The sequence below is a fragment of the Propithecus coquereli genome, unplaced genomic scaffold (genome assembly GCF_000956105.1).
Source record: "Propithecus coquereli isolate 6110/MARCELLA unplaced genomic scaffold, Pcoq_1.0 Scaffold41, whole genome shotgun sequence".
Lineage (NCBI taxonomy): Eukaryota > Metazoa > Chordata > Mammalia > Primates > Indriidae > Propithecus > Propithecus coquereli.
Genome location: NW_012149841.1, coordinates 3,073,112 through 3,084,577, shown reverse-complemented (window position 1 = coordinate 3,084,577; position 11,466 = coordinate 3,073,112). Strand labels below are relative to the sequence as shown.

The window sequence follows — 11,466 nt, the reverse complement described above, 5'->3', positions numbered from 1 at the left end:
GCCCTGCAAAGCCTAAAATATTTACTATCTGGCCTTTTCAAAAGAAAGCTATTGATGCTTGGTATTGGGGACATCCAGGGAGAACTGGGGCAGAAGAAAGAACAGAGCAGATGCCATGTGTAAACTGAGGCTGGCAGGCTGGTTTTGAGCACAGGTAAGACATTTCCTGAGAATTCCCTGAAATACTTTTGGAGACTTTACAGGGGCCTGGAGATCGTGCACAATTGGGTAGGTAATAGCAGTAGATGTGAGTTTTTGATGTGACCGTAACTTCATTCAGCTCCATATGGTGATGGGACATAAGATTTTTGTTTTATTCTCATGAACACTTTTGTTGGAGAACCGTCAGCCCTATTTTACAGATGGGGAAATATAACTATTGAAAGCACAGGATTGTGAAACACAGTTTTGATTCTCGAACGCTGAATTTCTTCCTGCTGCATCCATTCTGCTGAGCCAGACAGGGTCACATCAGATACCCCTGTCACCTGTGGTGGCAGTAAAGGAATGTCATCTGGGCTTGGCTCTGCTTCAGAGGGTCTCTTCCTCACAGCAGGCCTAACCCAGAATCCACACTCTGTCAGATTCAGGAAGGGCTGTGAAAGTTGCTAATTGAAGCCCACAGAACCTCAGAGTCTCCAGCTCCCCCCATGCTGGGAAAAACCCTGTGTCTGGGCCCTTCCCCACTTCTCCTCCACTTGTGCTCATCTACCTTCCAATTCCTGGCTAGTCCTGGCTCCTTAGCCTGTCGTTTTTGCTCTCCTTTTTAGACACACTGCTTTACAATGTAAGTCATTAAAAGCAATCTTTAGGTTCTCATAATGTCCTTTAGGTCATAGCATTACCGGAAGTTTGGCACTTGTTCCCGAGGCTGCATCAGAGGAATAAGGACAAGTGGTTTAGGGAGAACGAAAGAGGAGTTTATTCATTTGCTGGCAAATGAGGAGGTTGGCAGACTTCTGTCTCAAAGTATCAACATTCTGCTTCTGAGCAGAAGTACAGAGCTTTCAAAGGTTCTGATCAGGCTCATCTTTGGCTAAGACAATCTCATGACCTCTGCTCGGATTCATCCCATCTTTGTCTAAGATGATCTTGTGACCTCCACCCAGACAAATTCCCTTGAGCCGTCTCCTGTGGCACAAAGAACAAAAGACACTCCCCTGCCCCTCCCGACCACTGGCCTGAGACAGAGATGCTTGTCCTAGTTCTCCAAAAGGAGTGGGGATGTTTTAAAGAGGACTGAAACATTTTTTGCCATTTTTTTCAAGCCATTTCTTCTGTTACAATAGGCATCTCCATAGCTTTGTAGTAAAGAATTTAACTTTGTTCAAAAAGAGTTCTGAGCTGGGCATGGTGGCCCACACCTGTAATCTCAGCACTCTGGGAGCAGGCTTATGTGGACTTCTTTTTTGTCTTTAAAAGTTTCCCCTTGCCCCAACTGCTCCAGTCCACCTTCTTGGCTGAGATTTTTTTGGATATACCTATGCTCTGCTCTAGTATATGTATGCTGGGTGGCAACTCCCTGATATTCCTGAATAAATTCTTTTGTTCTGGACAGCCTGTGTCATCTCTCTGAGTCTTTTTTTTTTTTTTGGTTGGCACAATCTCATATAAGAAATGGGATCCAAAGAGAATGAACCTGGTTTCCAGACTGGTGGCTTCTAGAACCAGGTGACACAGTACCCACTTAAGATCATTGTACTCTTTGCTTCCACAAATCGTCTTTTTGCTAGATAGTAAATCCTCTCTTGGATTCAAACTCCCTCCTTTTAGTTGAGTTCTCCAACTTTATTTGGGATCTGATTTTATAAGGCCTTAATAAAGGACATGGTTCTTTTTGTGAGTATTCTTTTGGTTTCATTTTTGATTGGTCTATATGCCTGATTAAAAATTTTAGACTTATATTCGTCTCCAGTTTAGGACTGTTAAAATTTTTTTTGACTTACAGGATTTTATTTTTGCTCTTAAAAGATTAGTAAGAAGCATAATGTGACCTCCAAATTCTAAGGCATGCAAAGGTAATCCCCTCTCAGGGACCCCAGCAGGCTACATATTCAGACATTATGGCCCATCTTCAGGCACATTTTTAAACCCGTGGGCAAATTATACTAAAGATAATTTAAATGTCAGTGGATATTAAAGGATCATTCAAACTTCCCAAACTTGTTTTTCTTAGAACTAAATTAGAAGACTATGGCTATAGGACTAAACAGTTTGGATGGGACACATATTTCAATTGGCACCTTGAGGCTTTAAAGCGTGGTGGCTCACACCTGTAATCCTAGTGTTCTGGGAGGCTGAAGAGGGAGGATTGCTTGAGCTCAGGAGTTCAAGACCAGCCTGTGCAAGAGAGAGACCCCATCTCTACTAAAAATAGAAAAATTAGCTGGATGTGATGTCATGGACCTGAAGTCCCAGCTGTTTGGGAGGCTGAGGCAGGAGGATCATTTGAGCCCAGGAGTTTGAAGTTGCTGTGAGCTGTGATGATGCCACTGCATTCTACCCAGGGTGACAGAGCAAGACTCTGTCTCAAAAAAAAAGCACATTCAAGACTCAAAAATTGCCTCACTACAAAATACTATCTCAAATTTAGATATAATATTATTATTATTAGAGACAAATGAACAATTAAAAGAGAATAAAAAGGCCTTAAAGACCCAGACTGTTTCTGCTACAGAGCCTTCTCTTCCTTTTTCTACAATTTCTGCCCCTCCTCTTACCTTTCTCTAACAAAAGCTCCTCTCTTCCCAGACTCCTCCTCTGCCCCTGCCACTGCCCAATCAGAACCTCTTAAAACCCAACCCTTTAAGATAAGGCCCACCAATAACCAGTTAAATCCCAAGTCTCCAGTGTTCCTTGGATTAAGGCCGAACTTTGAGCTGTTGCCGAGGAATTTCCAGAAGTCATGATGACCCTCACCGATTTGTTGATGAATTCAACGAAGTAATCCAAGGTTATGAGTCCAGTCTCTCTGATCTATACCAGCTGGTTCACATGCTTGTCAGTGAAGGCCAGGCCCAATACTGGATGGCCTAAGATGAATGGACTCACCCTGAGTGAGACTTAGAAAAACAAACACCCAATATTGGGAAGAGTCTCGTGATTTAGCTAGACATCTCCACAAGGCTGTTACCACAGCCTTCCCTAAGGAGATTGGGACAAGATCCAAGCTTGTACCCAAGGAATTAATTAGCCAGTTCATAATTATTATTGCCAATTCCAGGTCTTCTTTAAAGAAAATTCCAGACTCCCTATGGATGTCGATTCTACCTGAGTAGCCTTCAATTCTATGCTGGTGAATGGCCTATCTCTTTCTCAATTTGTTAGAAGAGCTCTCATGGAACAGAGAAACTATGTCCACTCTGGATTTAGTAAATTTAGCAAATAAGCTGTTCCAGTCTACCTTCTCGGCTAAGATTTTCTGGAAAAATATTGTAGAGGACTTTCTACTGAAAGGGGAAAATAATTTTAGAGTTTGATAAACCAGGTAAAACTGGCGCTACTCTAGAGTTCCCTCACTCTCCTAATTCCCTCATTACTATGTTGTTCCTTGTTAGATAATAAACAAAAACTCACTCACTTTACTGGATCAAATACCCATCTCTTTATGGGCAAAATTATCAACAGATATAAGTAGGATTCACAGCGCACCCTCTGTTAAGATTCAGGTTGACCCATCAAAACACTTGCCCAGTATCAACTGATACCCCTTAAACAAGAAAACATTACTAGACACCAAATCTGTCATTGAAGAATTTGAGGCACAAGTTCTCATTATCCCCTATACCAGTCCTTGAAACACTCCAGTGCTGCCAGCAAAGAAACCTAATGGCCATGGGTGGAGATTTGTTCAAGATCTTGGAGCAATAAATAATACTGCTGCATCTCACCGCCGAGTCGTCCCAAGCCCCCACAGCTTGCTGACCTAGATCCCAATGGGCAGCAAGCCCTTCACTGTTACAATTTACACAGGACATTCGTCACTACCCCAGTTGACCAAGCTAGTCAACACCTTTCTGCTTTCACCTGGGAAGGCCACAAAGACACCTGGACAGGCCGGCCCCTGGACATCGCTGAAAGCCCCTCTTCCTTTTCACAGACTCTAGAGGTTGATCTTCCTCCAAGGGTCCACTTTTCTACAATATGTGGATGATCTTCCCCTCCCCCTCTCCCTCTCAAACAGCCTGTGGGGAAGACAGTGCGCTCTTGGAAAAATTTTCAGCTACCAAAGGTCACAAAGTTTCTAAAGAAAAGTACAACTAGTAAAACACCAAGTGAAATATTTAAGCTACTTAATTTCAGAAAGTGGACTACATTTAGATTCAAATCAGATACAAGGTGAGTTACAATTCCCTAAACCCAAAGCTAAATACCAGCTCTGTGGGTTTCTCAGACTTGCTGCAACTGGATTCCCAACTCTTCCCTTCCAGCCCAACTCTTACGTGCTCTGCCTAAGGCCACCAAACCTGGCCCCATTGTTTGGGAAGATCTTGGGGATACAGTTTTTGGCAGACTAAAAGGGGAACTATTAAGTCCCCCAGATTTAGGATACCCCAGTTATCAACCCGGCTCTTCCTTTTTGAATATGAAAAGGAAGGAAACATTCTAGGAGTTCTAACCCAAAGACATGGAGTTCGGCATTGCCCAGTAGGATACTATAGCTAGCAGCTGGGCCCGGTCACCCGCGGGCACCCTCCTTGTCTAACGGCTGTCCCTGCCACTGCCCTATGGGTCAAATCCACCAAAGAAATAGTCACAGGGTTCCCCTTGACTGTTTTTTTGTGCCCCATGCCATGGAAAGTCTTTTAAATTCTCATCACATTCAACATTTTTCTGCTGGTCATCTTACTTCTTATGAGAATCTTTTGCTAACTACTTCCCGCATTACTCTCTGTCGCCGTAATAATCTTAATCCTGCCACCCTCCTTCTTCTCTGTTTGGACGAGATGCCACATGACTGCCTGACTTTTACAGATCACCTTTTGACTCTTTGAAAGGATTTATGGAAAATTCCTTGGACAATGCTGAGTTACCCAGTTGACAGATGGCTCGTACTTAAAGGACGATACTGGTACATGCTGCGCAGGTCACGCTGCCACCACTTTGCTGGAGACTGTGGAAGCGGCCCCTTTGCTTTAGCCACGTCAGCCCAGCAGGCAGGACTACTTGCCCTCACTCAAGCCTGCCTCCTTGCTGAGGGAAACGCTGCTCACATTTATACAAATAGTACATATGCATTTAAAGTTGCTCACGAATTTGAAAGGTTGTGGAAGCAGAGATGTTTCTTCACTTCCAATGGAGACAAAATACAGAATGTACCTTCTGTAAAAGATGTATTAGCTCCAATAGGGCTCCCTGCTGCTCCCGGCATTATTAAGGTTTCAGGGCATTCAAAACCAGACTTCGTGAAATCTAGAGGATACCGCTGCAAAGAATGCTGCCCTCAGTGGCCCACTGATCGAATCACATGGTCCAGCTGGAAAAGCTGCCAAAAGATGATCTTAGAACAATTACTAAAGATGCACAGAATTGGGTGCCAGAGGCCAAAATACGAAATTGGAAAAATAATGGCTGCTGGTTCAATGATCAAAAAGAACTCTGTTCGGACCAGATTAAAAGCCTGTCCTGCCAGATGCCATGAAATGTCCCTTGTTAACTATTGTGCATTACCTGAGCCACTGGACTGCAGGAAAGATGATCACCTTATGACATGGCGCTGGAGGGGAAGTGTTAGTGGAGCTGCTAGGAGGGGCTTATGTGGTCTGCCCCACTGGTCTTTTTTTTGAGACAGAGTCTGGCTCTGTTGCCCTGGCTAGAGTGCCGTGGCGTCAGCCTAGCTCACAGCAACCTCAGACTCCTGGGCTCAAGCGATCCTACTGCCTCAGCCTCCCGAGTAGCTGGGACTACAGGCACGTGCCACCATGCCCGGCTCATTTTTTCTATATATATTTTTAGTTGTCCGATTAATTTCTTTCTATTTTTGGTAGAGATGGGGTCTCGCTCTTGCTCAGACTGGTTTCGAACTCCTGACCTTGAGCGATCCACCCGCCTCGGCCTCCCAGAGTGCTAGGATTACAGGCGTGAGCCACCGCGCCGGCCCGCTGGTATTTTTTAGGGTAGGGCTCATGCAGTTTTAATCACAGGCTCTCAGTGTCTAATCTTTGTTTTCTGATAGCTTGGCTGATAAAAGTGTTGCAGAGATTTCTTAGGTTCCTGCTGTGCAGTTGCTCAGCATTCACACTGTTGGTGCAGAGCTCTCGGGCAACTGTTATTCCCCACACACTGCTGTGGAACTGGGCAACAGGGATTCCTACTGAAACCTCTCTCTCCTTGGCCGTTCCTGGGCTGTGCTGGCAAACAGCTCCTGCAAACTGCCTGCGACAGGGTCTGAGTCGGACGGGGCTGGCTAGGTCAGCGAAGCCTCAGTGTTTTCTAAGTACTATGTCCTACCTCTGGCCGCTGGCTCAGACGCCCTCCATCACTGTAATCATCAACTCTTGCAGAAAGTGCACAAGACAGACAGGTATCAGAGCACCTGCCTCTGCTCCACTCGAGGCAGCGTCTGTTGCAATCCTGAGACGGCGAGAAGTAGGGACAGAGATGGTGCTGAGGGGCGGGAGGGCAAGGCCTGAGGCTGAGGCGGGAGATGGATCTGTGGAGCGCCGTGACCCTGAATGTGATTGGCTCTGGCCTCCTCATGTCACTGCAGGGGGTCTTGGTCTACATGGACAGCCCTGGGGCCAGTCTTATGGTCTGGGGGTGAGTGAGTCACTTGACATGTCCCTTGGACATTGGGCAGATTTTCCAGGATGGGGAAGGGTAGCACTCTATGTGTACTCAAACTTGGCTTTGAATGTACTGCTTGCCCCATTTCCGAGCGGGGCCTTGCGGCAGCCTCCCAGATCACTGCTGGAGTTCTTTCTCTCGGTCCTCTGTTGTTCCAGGAACCAGGTCCCAGGGGCCTGGGCCTGGCTGGTGCCCTTGGCTGTTGCACTCTCGACATTCGGTTCCATCAATGGGACATTCTTCAGAGGAAGACGTTTATGCTATGTGGCTGCAAGAGAGGGCCACATGGCGAGATACGGGGTCTGGGGCCAGCAGGGGGAAGAGGGCTGCAGGAGGGTGCTGGGAGGCCTGGCAGCTAAGCTTTCTCCTGTCCAAAGCGTAGCATTGAGCACAAACCAAGGCTTCCCCTAGGAGACATAGCCCTCTTCTCTTCTGAGAAAGGGACGCAAGCGTTCCATACCTCTCAGCTTTAGCTCCAATGCCTTTACTTCTGGGTGTTTGGGAGATCACAGTATTGGCCACACTGTGGAGGGTGTGACAGTAAGGATATTGTGCACCAAGGGCACAGGGGCCTCAGGGAGGAGAGATAGGAACAGTGCTGTCATGTGCTCTCTGGGCCTCCTCCCCTGGGGGACTCTCTGTCCCTGTTAGCTTTTACTGCTACAGTGCTGCATAGCAGACAACCACCAAACATTTCATTGTTGTTCCCAGCTCAGCCATGCTGTGCTCAGGTCTCACACTGGACTGAGTCTGTTCTTATCTCAGTAGTAAGGCGGAAGCAGTAGCCACTACCTGGGGCATGTTTTTGCCTGTAGCAGGTGGCAGGGGCTGAAGAGACTGAGCCAAGCCAAGCCATCCAAGCACATTTAGAGCTTCTGCTTTTCATGCCTGTTCACATTTTATTAGCCAAAGCAAGTGACACATGCCAGGTCCCAGGTCAACAGATGGGGAACAATATTCTTCCCACAGAGGTAGGGAGAGGAAGACTGAATATTTGATGAACAATAATGCAGCCTAACACGCTAACCCCGTATCCCTCTCCATGGTCCACCTGTGTCTGCCCCAACCTCTCCTCCTTGGGCCTGGTCACCCCAGACGAACCACAGAGATCTATGTCTGAAAGCCACAATGACTGGTGACTCTTATGTTGGCCACAGTGGTGTCCAAAGCACATTTGGTAGGGGAAGAGACTCCTGCTGTGGCTCCCCCGGGGCCTGACACCCAATCTGCTTCCCAGCCCCGACTTCTGTCCATGGTTCATGTCACCTCACACCAGCTCCAGCCCTGATGTTCACCATGGCTGTGGCTTTGGTCCTGTTCATCCCGGGAAACTTCGGCATCGTCCTGAACTTCTCGAGGCAAGTGAAGCTGTCCATCCAGGCTGGGTATCTGGAGACCCCTATGTGTACACACTCACACACTTGCATGTACACATAAACATGTGCCTGCACACTTCTGGAACCTCCTGTGTATACACACATACATATATGTACATATACATAAACACATGCATGCACACTTCTGGAACCCCATGTGTACACATACACACACATGTATACATAAACACATGCATGCACACTTCTGAAGCCCCATGTGTATACACACACACGTATACATAAACACATGCATACACATTTCTGGAACCCCATGAACACACACACACACACATACACACACACACACACACGTAAACATAAACACGTGCACGTACGCTCCTGGAAGCCCAGGCTTAGGCTCCTGTACATGCACACATATCTTAGCCATTCTTCCCCAGTCGCGTTTCCAAAATTAAACGTGGCTCTCTCCTCTCTTGTTCAGTTTCCAAAAATGCAATAAGACAGATGTTTACCAAGAGATAGACACATGACAGGCTTGTACTGTCTTTGTCATTTTTTCTTTTTTCTTGTTCCTTTATTCTGTTGCTAAGATAATGTCAAAGGATATTCAGGCATTATTCACACTGCTTGCAGCCCTTGGCTAGGGTGTGATTTTTCCTTTGCAGTCTGGGTCTGCATTCTGGACCCTGACCCAACATAATCTCTACTGGACTCAGGACAGACCCCCAGCCAACCTGTGCAGGCACCGTGATGGCATCCAAGTGGGGAGATGTTCTGACTCCCTTTATTTCTTTCCCTGGGGCAGAAATGATGGGCTGCTGTGATGTCCAGTTGTGACATTATGACCTTATTTGAAGCATAGTCAATAGGCAGACCCTTAAAGCAGCAGGCAAGTATAATGTCCGGGTGCAGAGGAAGTTCTTGGAGTAAGTTTTCAAGCATTCCCTCTTCTCTTCCTGTGTTGTCACAGTCTAATTAAACTGGAACAGGACATACAGTGCTCGATGTGACTGTCTTAAGAACAATAAGTGACAGACATGGATTTTGCTTTTTATCTTTTTCCCATGAGAAAGAATAAAATCAGTATATGGTAAGAATAAAATCAAATCCACAGTGAGAGTAGGGAGTCTTCAGGCTGAGACTGGGGAATGAAACTGGAGTGTCCCAGCCCAGAGCAAGGATTCTAGGATGACCCATCCCAACTAGGACCCAGCGCTGGCCTCCTCAAGAGATGGGCTGGCCTGGACCCTGCCTCCAAGGTTAGATGGAATTTTTATCAGACCTACCTCAGCTGCAAGCACTGGGTAGAGCAGAGGCAAGTGTTTGGCTGGGTGCTCAGCGGCCCACCCGTCATGTCACGGGAGACGATGGGTGGTTGAGGGGGCTTTGCCATGAGTGTGCTGGTCCCTGAAGAGAGCACAGGCTTCTCTGAGATTCCACCAGACTCTTCTTTCTAAGAAACACAAACACTCCTCCCGCTCTTTGAGAATGTCCTTATCCAGCCTGGGACGGTCAGAGAGGGCTGATCTGGAGGCACGTGGGTGACTGGCCTCCGGATCCCTGGCATGTGTGTGCCACTGTGCCTGAAGACACAGGGGCAGGAATGGGCTACTGCTCCACCTCTGTGCATCCTCCTCCTTAGTGCCCGGCCCTGTCTTCTCTCCTTAGCTTTCACGGATGAGGGGCGTTGGGTGGCTGAGTGGCCCTGGATGAGCTGACAGCTCTGCCCCAGGTTTGCACCTCCTAGGTCAGCCCTTCCTGTGGGCCCACCTGTGGGAGGGCCTGGTCGTGAGCAGCTCACATTTCCCCTGCAGTTTCCTGGCCTGGCTCACCCTCGGAACCACCATTAGCTGTCTCCAGTACTTGTGGGTAAAGAAGTATCTCCCCTGACCTTACAAGGTAGACTTTGGGATAGACATTGGGCTTTTTAACCGTATACTCCTGCACAAGACAGGTCTTGGTCCACAGCCTCATTCAGAGCCTGGAGGAAGACTGTAAGGGGTTGCCACTATCATTTTATTTGGTAGAGAATTTGCATATTTCCTGGGGATGAGGGACTACTGAATCACAAGACATTAACTCTGCTTGTTGGGGACTTGTTTCTTCTCTTGTGGACCCTAAGGGGGAGCAACAGGAGACAAAGGCAGGGAGGATGCATGCACACGCTCAGGTTCACACAGCACAGAGAGGATAATGCCGAGTCCCAGCTCTCTGCTTCCTGGAGAGCCCCTGGTAGCCCAGGTGAGGTATTATAGCAGGGACAGGAAGAGAAGAGCTAGTGGCAGGTGGGGGTAGCAGGAAGGCAGGCAGGAGGGATCGAGCCCAGGGATCATACACCACCAAATGCCCCCCATGTCCCTGCAGGTTCCCACCTTCATCCCTGCTGTCGTGCTGCTGGCCTCTCTCTACCTGGTGCGGGCACCCATCCCCGACGATCCTCAGATGGAGTTCCCACACATCTTCCTGCTCCTGCTCAGTGGCTTCCTGGTGCACTTCCTGTTTGTCCACTTCCAGTGCCAGCCCAGGTGTTTGCAGATGGCCACCCACATCTCCAGCTGCTCCTGGATGTTGCTCCAACTGCTAAAAATATTGACTGAAGGCTGGGACAGGTTCTGTACTGTCCTCTTTGCTGCAAACATCTCCAGCGCCTCACAAGTGGCCTTGCTAGGTTCTCTGCAGGTGGGCTGTGCATGATTCTAATAAGCTCCTTCAGTGCTATGACACAGCTGTCCTGGAGTGTTGGGTCATCCACCCAGGACAGCGCCCCCTTCTCTAAGAACTGCTCCTTCACCACAGCTACTCTGTGTTACACGACGGCTCTATGGGTCACAGCTATTTGATGGCTATTTGTAATCTAGGTGGGCACCATGGAATAAGTTCCCTTCTTTGGGATCTGGGAATGAGAATTCTAAGCCCCTATTCCATTTCCGATGGTTGCTTGAGCTGAAGAATGGTAAATCTTGGCAACTATGTGCACAAGGAAGTAGAGAGAGCCCCTATGGTGGGAAGAGTGAAGAAGATGCACAATGACATGTGCTGAGAATTATGTGGCCCCAAAGATTTGGGAGGGGAAGTCTGAGAAGGTAGCAGCCTTGATCCCTGACTGTTTTCCAGTTGTGCTCCCTGTCCTTCTGTAGTCTAACTGCCATCCTCCCGTCCTTCCTGTTTTTGGATTATCTGGGACAACCTGATACCTTAAAATAAATTTCCCTTTTTGACTCAAGTGTTTGAGCAGGTCCCTGTTTCTCACAACTAGAAAAGTTTGGGCTCTGAGAAGCCTTCTTTTTCGGGAAGACATCATGCAGTGGCCCCCCCTTATCTGAAGGGATATGTTCCAACACCC

General features: G+C 47.7%; 1 pseudogene; it reads left to right on the top strand.

Moving 5' to 3' along the window:
* Positions 1-6,646: 6,646 nt before the first annotated feature.
* Positions 6,647-10,720, top strand: LOC105817388 (annotated as a pseudogene).
* The last annotated feature ends 746 nt before the right edge of the window (positions 10,721-11,466 follow it).